We start from the raw sequence: 10,174 nt of genomic DNA, 5'->3' as shown, positions 1-10,174 counted from the left end.
GATGCTCTTGGCAAATTGCTGTTTCTCGGTGGTGAAGTTAATAACTGCATCGATACTCTGCTTAATTGTGTTACCTCAGAGCTCTACCATTGCAACATAGGTGTGAAAGCTGCCCCAAAAGACTGGTGATGCAAAAACTTTTCATACTCATTACAGAAAGTCATTCAGCACTATGAAGACTTTAAGTTGATTTTACCATTCTTTTAATCTTTTAACATGCCAAGGTGCATCTTGTCTAATACAGAGAGGGATGCCCCCTCCAGGCTGTCTCAGACCTCCTGAGGTAGGTGTCCTGCTGGTGTGTGACGGATAAGGTGTACAGGTTTTATTCCTTGACCTGTTCTGAAAGTCAGTAAAACAAATAATTTTACCTGTGTGCTGCAAGACACATCTAGCTTGGCATTAGACTTTGGTTATTCATATAACTCTCAGCGGAAAATAGGGTATATGCCAGAGGGGAATTGCATCTATACCTTCTTCCCATTATTTTCATTCACCTACATAACTTTTGTGTCCCTGTGGATAATTTTTCCTCTTCTCTCCTTTATTATCTGCTCTTTCTTTTGTTTTCCGTTATTTTCCTCTATCTCTTTTGTTGTTTCCTTCCTAATTAAAACCATTTGTTTGCTTGGGGTAATGTTTTTCCCCTAACAAGAAGAGCAGTATGAACAGAAGGTGAACTGTTGATAATTTTTTCATTCTAGATGCTTTCACATCAGAACAGGGTTTTTTGATTGCAACAATGCTGTGCAGATCCTAAAACAGATTTTAGACCAGCCAGATTTCATCAGTGAGCGTGGGGGTTGAATAAAGTACTATCCTTTCAGGTCCCTTTTCTTTACTAGCCAAAATAAGCAGAATGAATGCTTTCTTTCCACTCTTGTGTTCCTTTCTGCACTGCACATAATATCTTCTTCCCGTCTTTGCCCTATTTTTTTCACATCTTCATTCACAAACTGTACCACTGTGTCAAGGACTGCTCCATCTTGATCTCTGTCACCTTTTGAAGACCAGTGTGACTTGTAGCTTTGGTGGTAGTGTGATGCCTGTGGCCATATTGTCACCGAGTCCTCTGCACACCTACTTCACTTCCAAGACTTCTTTCTTTATATGGTGCTCTTTTCTGCATAATCAATGGGATAAAATGGATCCCATCAATTTGTATTCTGGCAAAATCCAAGGTCCCATTTCTGAACTATTCTTAAATAGTTTTTATATGGCAAATATTAGAGAATATGTGAGTGTTTCTTAGAGATATTGTAAGGCCATTTTTCTTCCCCCTCTTCTTCACTCACAGTAGGTGGGGAGCTTTAGCAACATAGTACTTGCTTGCTGTAGCAACACAGTACTTGCTTCTTTCTTCATCTGGGGGAAAAATTTTGCTAATTTTCAGTTCAAGTAAACTTACCAATCTGCTCGCATCCAAACTTAGACAGCACCGTCCTGTAGTGCCTTACTCATTCCCAGCCTGAATAACTGAAAATGTAGTTTGAATTTTAGTATCTATCCTCACATTATACTCTGTAGAGTTTCTGCCTTGTGTTAGGTAATAAAATGAGAAAATAACAGGTAACAAAGTAGAAAGCAACTGTAGTAAATTGTAGTGCCAATATTAGAAGGATATTTTCCATTGTTCCATTCAAACGTGCATAACCACCTTACAGTTACAGGAATATGTATGCAATTATACTTATTAGTTGTGTTTTCTTCCTAACTACCATCAGAAAATCTATGCCTGCCTTTAAAAATTAATTTTGTTTGGATAGCATATATGAATGATTTTTAAAGGCTCATAAATTGATATTTTAAACTTTGTTTTAGTTGTTCCCCATTCAGCAGAATGTATGTTCTACATTATCAAGTCAAGATGTCAGCTTACAGTGAATTATGCAGTACATAGGATTTACTTATGCTGAGGCCTTTGCTGAGCATTCAGTAAAGCCTTTATCTAATTTTAGTGGGAAGTACAGGAATATTCCGAGAACCAAAAAGGCTTCAACATTTGATCTAGTAAATCAGTCTATGAATGGAAATAAGCATGAGCTTGTGTTCAAAACCATAGCTACTTAGGAAAGGTTTAAATAGTGCTTAACCTTGACACCAGTAAAAGTTAATGGTGAGCTTAATGACTCTTCTCGAACAGTATGATTTCCTGAGCCAGCATTTAAGTCTTAACCCCACAAATCTTGGAGCACATGGTTGTGGGTTGTTGCCCTTTTGCTTATGTGTGCCATGCTGGATGCTGTGCTGGTAAGTGAAGTGCCCATGTCTTTAACTGAGTGCATGGATCATTTAAATCCTGGACAGATCACATTGCCCTTTTTCTACCTATGCACTATGTGGGGTTCCTCAGTACCAGTCCATGGGGAACCGGGGCGTTGTGAGGCACCGCATGTTGCACACCTTGGGCAGCAAGGATGGGTTCTGCTCAAAAAATAAGAGTACCTGACCACTGGCTCAGTTTAAAAAGTTGAGTGCTATTGTCTGATTCTTGGCGGTAGCCAAGAATGAGGAATGAGTAGCAAGAATATTATTGAAAACAAAGAAGGTATTATTCACTTCTTTAGAATAGTAAAGATTGTTCAGATGGTTGTGGCATCTCTCTAACAATTTACTTTATATTAATGATGCTTTTCTGTTTTTCTTTGGGTTTTTTTCACAGGGATAAGGAAGAAGAATTACGCTTCTTTAATTTGAAATACAGTTGGTAACTCTTAAACATTCATCCTAAAAACTGCTTCTACAGTTTTCTCAATTTTTTTGCTTCATCATATGAACCAAGTGTGTAAGTTTCTTGTTTTCTCCTAAGTGCCCCTCAGTTTTGGAGTATGCCTGCATTAAATTATGTGAGCAACGCTAAATTACTGGATTATTTTGTGCAAAGTTGGTTTTGTATTGAAGCCAATCTGCAGGCTTTAAGCATTGCCTCTGTGCTGGTAGCTAGTGGTTTATAAAATGCAGGGTGTAAAGCAGCACTGTTTCAGTGTGGATCAACACACAGATTCATTCAGGTCCCTCAACTGTGTTGTGATGATCCAGTGCAGCCCTGCAGCTCTTTAAAAGAAAAAAAAAATAAAGCCCTCAGCTCTCTCCCATTGCAGTAATGAGGGTCTTCCCTATAGGTTTTGGTGACAATTTGTGATCAAATGGGGTTTTGTACTCTGTACTTCTCACTTGGAATTGCAAACCGAGAGAGCTGCAGTGGTAAAATTATCTTTAGTGTTTATTTTTTGGCATGGTTCAAAACAAATTGTGTAAATGTCAGAAAACACATTTGATTGGTTTTGTTTTTTGTTTGCTCCTCTGTACTGTGTTGAACATCACAAGTTGCCTTAATTATGACAGTGTTTAAATGCTGGGAAACCAGAAATTGAATGTAATATTTTAAAATCCTGGTTCTAAAGGAGAGGACAGCATTTATTTTTCTTTAAGACTGCAGCCCATTCTTCCTTAATTTGCAACATTGCTAAAAACATAATCCTAGTAATTTCCCTGGGAAAGGAATTTTTTAATGTTACAGCCCCAATACAACACAGTTGTTTCTTTAGCTGTTGTTTGACAGGTTTATCTGAGGCCTACAATTACACTATCTGTACTTGCTAAGAAAATATTTATCTTTTGAACTAGAAAATATAAAATAAGATTACTCAAAATGCAGTAATATTTATGTTGAACTCTACTTAAAGAGACTGTTCTGTTACCGGCAACTGATCTATCTCCGCAAAAGACAATTGTTATCATGACATTAAAACTAAACTACAGCAGTCTGCTCCCTGTCCAAAATGTCAGTTCAGTGAAGCACTTTGGGAAGCAAATAAATGTATGAGCAAGCCTAAATTATTTAGCATAAAGCTTCCCTGAGGTAACAGATCGTAATTGTAAAGTCTAAATGCAAACCCCAAAAGTCTATACTTAAGCATTTGCCCACAGGCAGAATTTTCTTGCGCCTGTTTTTGAGGTTTCTTGAAGCTAAGGATGTTTCAGTGTTTTCCATTTTTAAAATAAGCCCCAAATTTTCATTTTCTTGAGTAACTCTCAAGATACAGAAAACTCAGCTAGATCTGTCTTTGACCACATGTGTGAGATTGTATTTCAATGCGATTTATTGATTTACGGGCACAAATTGAAATTGCCCTCAGGATGAAATGCACTGCAAGTATACAGATAGTGAGTGATTTCTCATATGTCTTCTCATGTATCTTCATAATTGTGGAAATCCAATGAAAAAGTACTATTCTAACCCTTTTTAAAGAGCTTGGCATGCCCAGCTAGAGCATATAACGTGTAGGCTTAATCCCTGTGCTCCTCAGTTGTACAGTCTACAGTTACAAGCTTTAACTTCCTATTGGGATGCAGGCTGAGTGCCTCTTAAAGGAAATGAATGCCTCCTCCCCGTTTTCATGACTGATAAGTCTGTTGTGACTAGATTATCAGTGTTAAATGAAACAGTACTTGGGACTGCAGGACAGTGCAGGTACCAGCGTAGGTCGTCGACTGTGACACACACGTGTACAGTACGCACACTATAATACTAGCATCCGTGTTTAAAAGTGTTTCTGTCCTATCTTTTCCTATATCGGTGCTCGGAGTGAAGTTTCACATTGCGGTTTACAAGATATAGGTTTGCACACACAAACTCAGGTTTACAGTTTCACCCGGTGTACTTGAAAGGGGAAAAAAATAAATGCGTAGAAAACAAGTGCCCAGGATTTCAACATGTATTTGTTGGAGGAAAATTTTGCAGCATTTTTCTTTTACTGCCCGTAGAGACGAAAGCAATGAAATGAGGGAATACCAACAGCTATTTTTTTTCTCAGGGGAGATTCGATTGAATATGTCAGTCATAATGTCAAACCGTGTTTACTTAATTTTGTCTGTTACTAAAGCGACTTTGTGTTTGCATCAAGGGGTCAGTTTTGGAAGGTGCTTCGCTTTGCAGACCCAGTCCAGCAAAGCCTTCATGTGCATCTCTAACTCGAAATATCTGAGCAGATTGCTGGGGACTTCAGTGGAAGCGCAAACCTTTTTTTTCCCTTCTCCCACCAGTGCAATGCTTTGCTGAACTCAGCCCGGAGTGCTGAGTGCCTTGCAGACCCAAGAACTGGGTTCCTCACTTTCTACATATAAAACCAGAGCTCTGGGCTTGAGTCTAGCTGGACCCAGCAGATAACATCACAAAAGATCACCAGAAAAAAATCTGGTAATATGGTGCTCCTCCATGTATACCCAGTGGTGAATTTCTCCAGTTGGTGGGGTGATGTGTAACCACATATCTTGGATTAGAGTCAAGCCCTCCATGTCAGGGTTCACAAGCTGCTAGTATTATGTGTTTCACGGTGCAGTCATAGTATGTTACAGCTGAAATTCACCCCATGTGCAAAGCAGGGCAAAATCCTGTGCACCACTCGAGTTCCCTCCTGGCCCTGCTGTCAGAGGTCAAGGGCTGCAACAACCAATTATCCGCGTGTTTTAGGTCAGCATCCAGTTAAAAGTTTGAGCGGGACTGGAGTGATGCACCAGAATGTTGCTCTGGTCTTTTGCAGCAGGGTTGTTTTCACTTAGTCAAATTTAACCCTTGGTGAATCAATTGGTGAATGATTTAACATGTATTTATGGATTGTGTGGGGTGTTTTTCCCCCTTGTCTGCATTCAAAGCTACCTTTATTCTCTAGTGTTGATGGCTAAAGTGTCATTCCTTATGCTTATAAATTACCATTAACTTGTGGCTACCTGAGAACACATACTTTAAAAATGCTTGTGCTTTTTCCCTTCCTATTTCTTTTTTTATTTCTTCTTTGTTTTCCCTCCCTTTCTTTTTCCTCCCATTTTTAAGGGAGTGGGTTAGTTATCAGTGTAAAGATATTTAAAAGTGCAAATGTGAAGTAAGGATAATGATTGTTAAGAGGATGTGGGTGGTATGTCTGATGAGAGAGCGGTGGGCTATAAGGCAAAGGGGAAAATGCCATGAACGTGATGTGTTGATGGTGGTTGCCTGTGGAGGAAAAAATAAGAAAAAGAAGATACATAACTGGAGAAAAATGGACTCTTTGAGCTGCTCTCAATGTAGACGACACTGTGGCAAGTGCTTAGACAAAACAAGAAGTGATCCTGCTACGGGATGCCTCGAGCCTGGGATTGAAGGACAGCAGAGTCACTCTCAGAATTGTACTAGGAGCGTGTTGCACATTGAGAACACTTCAGTACATCATAGCCATGGGAGAACAAACTGCCTGAAACCACCAAGTACCAAAGTTTGTAACTGAATGAGTTAGCATTTGTATTATGTTGGGGTTTTTGGGGTTTGTTTTGGGGTTTTTTTCTTTTTTTGAATGTTATGATAAATAAAATGTATTTTTCAGTAAAAGACACACTGCAAGTAAACCTGCAGTTCTTTGCTTGGTTGAATGTTTGCAAAGTTACCTTGGCTACTGTGCAGAAGAAGTGATAATAGAGGCATTACTTGTTTCAACATGTAAATGGTAACAGAAGAAAAGATCAAAACCCTCCCACTCGGAGTCTCCCCAAGTTTGTCCCAGTGCTGTGAGTCTCTTTCTGACCTGATCTCACCATTTATTCTTCCCTCTTAGAACAAAGGGAAGTTGGGGCCATTGCTTCATGTGATTTTCTGATTATTTTTTTTTCCCCTGGTATAACCTAAATGAAAAAAGAACTCCCCACTTTCAGTGGACTAACTTTGACCGGTATATGAGTTTGGTTATCCAAAGAACTGCTTCTTTGTCTGTTGCAATATGTTCAGAGACAGGAATTGGTGGAGTGAAAAACTTTTTTTCTGCTCATTCTCTATGTTATTTTCGTTGTCTAATATTGCTATAAGAGCAAAGATAAGATGACTTTATTAGTGGACAGCAGTATTGCTTGAATTATTGCTAGCAAAAATCTTGTGCTGCTTTCGTGTGTTCCTTCTACCCTCATGGAGATTGAGCAGCCTTCTGTTGTTAAGAACAAGTGTTTAAAAAAGTATGTGTCAAACTCTGAAAAATCCCCAAACAGACTTGAAAACTGAAAGATTACTTTTGCCATATGAAAGAACTTTCACTTCTCAGTTTTCAGTGTGTAAGGGGCACACTATAATGATCTTCCTTTTAATCGTGTGCCCTAGATTCTTAAAGGAAAACAGGTTCCCGTCTCATTATTTATCTGCAAGTAATACAGTATGAAGACATCTGCTGTGAATTTGCTTTATCACTCCAAGGCATGGCTACACGGTCTTCCTACCATGCTGGAAGCACAGGTTTGCTGGTAAAAGAGTGGTTTACTTTTTGTGACTTTCTCTTTCTTTCCAGATTCTTTGAAATTTGTACCTAGGCATTGCCTTTAGGATAGACGTCATCAGTGACTTCACTGCCAACGTCTAAATAGTGATTCCCATACAGAGATACACATGGCAGAGCCAAAACACTTAAGATTGAAATGAGAATAGATGTTGAAAGAAAGAATGGGGAAAGGGGAGGATGAACTGGGAAAAGCACAGCACACAGGCTTAGCTCAACAGCAGCAAGCTGGGTGACTGCAGGAGATCAAAGAATGACCAAAACAGAAACAAATTAATAGTGGGTGTGTAGAGTGGACAGAAAGGCCTTGGATCACTTTGTTGAAATTAGAGAAGTCTGAAATTGCAAAGGGACCTGTGTTTGTCAACAGGAAAATTTGGGAACTCTCTTTTACTTTTCTCCAGAGAGAGCTCCTAGAGTCTGATTTCAATAGACTTCTGTAAGTAGATCTTGATAGCACTGCTGGTTAGCACAATAGATTGAAAATTTAAGCTGAAACCTCTACAAAAGAGAGGTCAAAAGTAAATAAATTGGGAGACATGAACTTTAACCTTCCCCTAGGAGGGGCCTGGTCTTGCAACCAATGTTTGTCCAGCTGCAATGTGCCTCATGCCACAAGAATCCACTGAAATTGAAGAGGATTTACTATGATACCTTAAATAAACTGACAGGTGGAATATGTCTGGGATTTTCAATGATTGTTGGAGTAAATCTTACCAGTTTCTAAATATTCTTTAAAACATCACTGGTAGGAATGACAAGACCAAAAAGGTAAAAATGCAACTCGTTTGTGAAAGGAGTGGGAACAAATTGAAATGAGAAGTGGATAATTCCCTATGTCAGATCTAAGCAAGCTATCCAGGATAAAACATAGCACTTGGGGAAAAAAAAAAAGAGAGAGAGAGAGAGAGAAAGGACCTATTTTAGAATTGCTATCTCCTTGGCTTGTCACTATTGAGAATATGTAATCTGCTTGCCAAACCCCAAACTGTATTCTTAGTCTATCCAGCTGCTTTATTTTTGAGGTACCTGTCACTTATTTACCATATTTGAATCTGATGATGCAGAACAGTTCCTGCCAGCCCAGCTCTGCTACTGCCTGGCTTTCCATTGACCTTTGTTGGACAAGGTATACAGTTCAAGTTAAAAATGTGCTTAAAAAGCTTGCTTAACCAGGGTTTCTGTTTACTTTGCTATTTTTAACAAATTCTCCTGTATTCTAAGGTAGCATTGCAGCATGCATTATATGGGCTTGTAACTCATAAAACATATCCATAGTTAAGGACTGCAGTTCCTTCTATGATGTCAGCCAGACAAATTCTCTACCAGATGCTCTCAATAAAGCCAGAATTGGCTTTATAACTAACATGTACTCATTGGAAATCTGGGCTAAGTATTTTACAATTTGTTGCCTCTGTATTAACCCTAGTACCTTTCACCAAGTATCAATTTTTATTAAAAGTAAAATAATTGATGATCCTATTTCCCCTAACAAAGGCAAAGATTATGTGAGATTATGCTGATTTACACCCATGCAGCTCTGATTCTTATCCATTATTGGTAGGAAACAAAGCATTTTACCAGCACTTATTTTTGGTCAAATGTTACAAAAATAATGACTTGATCCCCTTGTCTCCTAACCTGTACTGCACAAATGGCTTTCATTCATAACCTCATGAAGAACCTTTATCCTTTGTATTCTCCTGTGCTTTCCACATCAAAATACATTGAGGAATGGAGTGAAAACCTGAATCCTGGAATTCGAATACTTTTTTTTAAGAGTGTATAAAAATAATCTTTAAAAATTAGCACTCCGTGAAACTTTAAGAAGAAAGTTTCAAAGTTTCTTTTTCAAGTGCATTGCTTTTTGGACTTAGCTGGAGTATCATTCCTTCTGGGGCTTCCAGTTAAAAAGGACCGAGCATTTGTTTGCTTCTCTGAACTTCACATATGAATTATTGTTTAATTGCTACCATTGTTGATTATTTAAAAGTATGTATAATGCCATTATCAAAGATGTATGTTACATCTTTGTGATTAACCCCCGCTGATTTGGCAAACACAAAGTTTGCTTTGGTTGTAACCCTAAGTGTGTTTTCATTTCAAATGCAGTCTGAAGCAATGTATTGATTTCACCTTATTTTTAGAAGTTTGTTAGTTTTGTTGTTTCCGTAGCTATGGAGTCTAAGTAAGGAAGCCATGGCCTTCCATTACCCAGCTGTTGGATTAAACCTCTCCTGGAATCCCCATTATGTCCAGCTGTTAGGGTCAGATAATTTCAGAAGCAAGTGTCTTGCTGCCATGCCAGGGGGTATCCAGGAAGACACATATCACTTCTGAAGGAGCAATGTGGGTCTCAGAGGCTCTGTTCGATTTAAGTTTCAAGGGATGTTGTCAAAGCTGTGGACGCCCCACCATTGCCCTTACAGGTTGGTTGTCCCACTCTGAAAAACCAGATTTCAGTAGTGAGGATGGGCACATGATTTTCCTCAATAAGCTGTGCCAGCGCTTGAATAAATAAAGCAAAAGACACGAATCAGCGTCTCTGTGAGACATGATGGATTTATGTTAAACATTTCACTTGAAAGAGAAGCACACCTGGTGGTGTTGGCCAGATATTTGGCAGTAGCCAGATTATCTTTTTCAATTGGAAACTATTTTGTGTTACGCTTTTTTAAAAGTGATCACTATTTTCATATGCCAAAGGGCCCCGTTTTGCAGGCCCCCATTCAGAAGATTCTCGGATTTGATGAAATTGAGAGGTTGTAAGCCTTGCAGGGGGATTGCTGACATCAGACACAGATCTTACAGGTACAAATTGCATTATCTAGAACCTTTTTATTCTGATTTTGGGTTGTAAAGTCATGAGTGAGCGTGGCGGA

The sequence above is a fragment of the Lepidothrix coronata genome, unplaced genomic scaffold, assembly GCF_001604755.1.
Source record: "Lepidothrix coronata isolate B3197 unplaced genomic scaffold, Lepidothrix_coronata-1.0 Scaffold96, whole genome shotgun sequence".
In the NCBI taxonomy this organism is placed as follows: domain Eukaryota; kingdom Metazoa; phylum Chordata; class Aves; order Passeriformes; family Pipridae; genus Lepidothrix; species Lepidothrix coronata.
The sequence above is the reverse complement of the archived record's forward strand: the minus strand, read 5'-3'. Positions refer to the sequence as shown.